Consider the following 4,368-nt stretch of genomic DNA (forward strand, 5'->3'; position numbering starts at 1 on the left):
ACATCCATACATTCCATGCCCCAATCATTCTCAAGGCATTTGCTCTCCACTTAAGCCCCTTGCATCAGGTCCTCTTTCCCCCCCCTCCCTCTCCATTCCCCCCTCCCTCATATGCCCTTGGTAATTTATACCTCGTTATTTTGTCATATCTTGCCCTATCCGGAGTCTCCCTTCCCCCTTCTCTGCTGTCCCTCTCCCAGGGAAGAGGTCACATGTGGATCCTTGTAATCAGTTCCCCCTTTCCAACCCACTCACCCTCCACTCTCCCAGCATCGTCCCTCACACCCTTGGTCCTGAAGGTATCATCCACCCTGGATTCCCTGTACCTCCAACCCTCATATGTACCAGTGTACAGCCTCTGTCCTATCCAGCCCTGCAAGGTAGAATTCAGATCATGGTAGTTGGGGGGAGGAAGCATCCAGGATCTGGGGGAAAGCTGTGTTCTTCATCGATACTACCTCACACCCTAATTAACCCATCTCCTCTCCTAAACCCCTCTATGAGGGGATCTCCACTTTCTTTGAGTTTCTCTGGCAAGCCTATTATCCAGAGATGTGTGGCTCTGTCCGACCAGAGAAAGACCCCTTCATTTTCTAAGGCAACCCTTCCTGCATAGACAAGAGTTCTATTTCCTTTAGCTCCTCTTGAAGATTCCTGCCAAAATGATCAGTCCTTGCTTTGTGGCTCTACAATCATCCCACAACAGCCTTTTCCTGGCCTGGCAAACTCATTGCCACAGTCTCTCATTGCCCTTAATGTCACAGTTCTTTTTCCTGAGCCTAGAAGGTCATTAACACAAAGACTGTGGTTCTTTGTTCCAAAGACATGTTCCATGCCAGACTCTTCTATGTAACTGGCCCTTTTGTAAGGCTAAGTACAAAGAAAAACCATGGTGGTGATACATAAAACAAATTTTCAATGAAGGTTTTGAAAGATGGAAATAAGTCTTGTAGATAATGACGTCAAATGATGAGAAACAAAATTCCTTAATACTGAACCAATAGTTAACAAGCTAAAATGCTGTCATATACAATAAACGAACAAACAAAAAGCCAAAGGCCTAATCTCTAGCCAAAGTACCAGGAAAATAATATCCTAACAGGACACAAAATTTGTATACTACATATTCTCTTTGACCTAAACAAAACTAACAAAGCAAACTATATTCAGCTCATGCCCACTTACACCAGCACAGCCTGAGTGGTGAGCATCGGTGATCAACCTGCCAGAAGGAAACAAGATGATCCTCAATACGCTGTATAGAAACCATATGGGGACCCTGAATTTCCAACGTGCATCTGAAACAATGAATCGCATGTCACACCCATTGTTTCCTTGTAGGTTAGGCTTAATCCCCACGAGGGCAGTGTGAGTGGAAGCCCAGTGAAGAGTCAGACTTTCACCACCATCCAGAATCAGTGCGTTTAGCTCCCTCCTCGTGTCTGGTCGGACCTCTGCAAGAACAAGGATGGACATCAACCTCTGACAGTAATATCAGCCTAATCAGGGTTCTAAAATCTCATGTCTGTTCAGCACTAATGAGAAGTCATTATCTAATGTTGGTGTCAAGATTTGTTTTAATTTCAGCATAGATTACAATTCAACATAAAGAAAACAAAAATCTTTACTGGTGGACCAAGAGTTATTAAGATGATAAACAGAGAAAAGTTTGAATTTGTCAATGATTTCTTGCATAAATACACAATCACTGCTCATGAAAGTAGCAACCAAGAAATCAAAGGATGTATTACATTAGGCAAATTTGCTGCACACACGCGCTTTAAAGTATTGAAGAGCAAGGCTGTCACTTTGAGAACTAACCTATGTCTGACCCACGCCAAGGTATTGTCAGTCACCTTGTGTGCCTGTGAAAGTTGGGCACTGAATAAGGAATCCTAAAGATGAAAAGATGCAATTACACGATGGTGCTGGAGAAGAGTATTGAAAGTAACCATACCGCGGACTACTAAAGGGTCAGATCAATCTGTTTCTTAAAGAAATGTGGTCAGAGTGCTCCTTGGAGCAAAGGATGGTGGGAGTTTGTCTTCTCACATTTTGGACATATTATTGGGAAAGACCAGTCTCTTGAAAAGGACATCCTGGTCGTTTAAGTGGAAAGACAGTAAAAACAAAAGGGGAGACTATCAAGAAGATGGGTGACTACAGCGGCCTTGACAATGATATGGCACAGAGCACTCATGCAGAGGCAGACTGGTTTGTTGCATTGTACACAGGTCACCGTGAACGGGAACAACAGAAAGTGGCTTTCTGCAGACAGGCATTCAAGAGGTTACATTGGTTCATTCATGTTTAAAACAAGCTTGAGTGAAGGTACAATGTGGACAGATGACAGACCTTGTTCATGATCGCACAGCTCGTACTACTTCTCCCTCAGGTGCAGTCAGTTAACATGGCCCTTTTAGCTATACTCTGCTATGTGGTATATTATAATTCTTGACTCTATACTTGTGACTATAATCCCCCTTTTGGGGGAGTTCTCTGCTATCTCAATGGACAGGATTAACGTCGGATTCAGTCTTGACTTAAATAGGAATTCTGAATCAAGTCACACCCATTGTTTCCTTGTAGGTATAGTCTACAGAGAGACAAACTCACACCTCCGTCAACACGGTACCTGTATATCCTGTAGCCATCTTGGACACAGAGGGAAACTCCAGGGTCATCAGGAGAGGAGCACATTCAAGATCTCGGTCTGAAGTAGCAGCGTCCAAGAACAGAGACATTAGATCCTGTGGCATGGGCACTGTGAGACAGAGCAAATGAAGCAGGCCCAGACCAGAGACCTCGGCCCTGAAACCATGAAACAGGACAGAAAAGTCGTAGACAATGAGACAATGAGGCAGAGACAGACAGGTTTCCTGGTTTACAGAGGCATAGGCCAAGGGCCCACGTGGCTGAGAGGCTGAAGACCAGAGATAGACATGTGTGCTGACTAAGGAAAGATGTTGCTATGGACCAATGACTGTGTAATATATTCTTACTGTTTACTGATCTTGATTGGGTATCCCAATAACTCCCTTTACAAACCCCACTAATTGGGTGTATTGTCTGTGAGCTTTGTGCAGCCATTGCAAAAAATATCACACTCAGCATAGAAGTAGAGTACTGTGGGTAGAACTGTTGGTGTCAGACTAGGGTTAAGAAAGATGGAGCGTGGAGGATTCATGGAAATAGTAAAATCAAAGGAGGTCAAATATGACTTCCATCCATTCTCTTTCCTCTACTTCCAGACACTAAACTATTGCCTATACATACAATCATGCCTTACAGGTATTATAGGTTTTTTCCCCTAGATTATCAGAGTAATGTGAATATTGTAAACACTTCACAGTTATTTTATACTGTACTGTGATCTATTGATTCTTATGAACTAGCATTATATATGTGTTAGAAATGTGGACATTATCGAAGCGTGACACAGATACAAAATGAGTGCATGCTGGGAGAAAAAATGGTGCAACAGAGCTTTAAGTAATAAAGAAAACACAGTGTTTGTGAAGTACAATCAAGCGAAGCGCAATAAAACAAGGTATGCTTGCATTTCCTAGCCCACCTCAGTGTCTTTCTTAAGCTAGTCCATTTACATCTCCAATAATGTATAAGACTTTTCAGCAGCACTTTTGGCATACCGGGAAGTACTCTCAACAGTATTATTCACTACACTGTAGTATTCCATTTTCATTGACTGTAATTTACTTCTATGTGCTTCTTCTCCAGATGAAATCTTTACCAATGCCTATCAAAATCCAAACTTCAAAAAATTGTATGTTCTTAAACATTACTTCCAGGTAGATGGACGAGGCTTACTTTTGAGAATAAAGAAGAAGAAAATATAGATTCTGTGTTCCTTGGATAATGAGGTAATGCCTTTTTTGGAATTTTGAGGTTTAGAAAGAAGAAACATAACAGCCCTACAACCTGGAAAGCCCAAAAAACCCAATGCAATAGAATCCCTCTTCTTAGTTTACAGTCGAGAAAGGGGATCACTCTCATCAGCTTCAGTTGCCAGGACTGATTCCTATGAAGAAAGATTAACACATAGCCTCCATCCTCCAACCAGTTCATCAATGTTTAATCCAAACATCCCTCCTGAGGCGCATGCTACTTTTCTACAGGGTTCTAAACTTAATTGAAATGACCACATAGAATTCACAGACCGTACTTTTGATTAAGGGGTTGATTAGAGTATGTAATGGCTTATAGTCAGGAACTAGATATGTCCAGGACTAGAGTCCTATGGTCAGGATAGCGTCTCTCGGCTGTGCCCAGAGTCTCATCTCTCTCTCTCTCTCTGATACTTGGTTTTTCAGGCACGCAGACCTTTGCTCCCTGCCCGGCTCAAAGCAA

Source organism: Tenrec ecaudatus, chromosome 3, assembly GCF_050624435.1.
Source record: "Tenrec ecaudatus isolate mTenEca1 chromosome 3, mTenEca1.hap1, whole genome shotgun sequence".
NCBI lineage: Eukaryota > Metazoa > Chordata > Mammalia > Afrosoricida > Tenrecidae > Tenrec > Tenrec ecaudatus.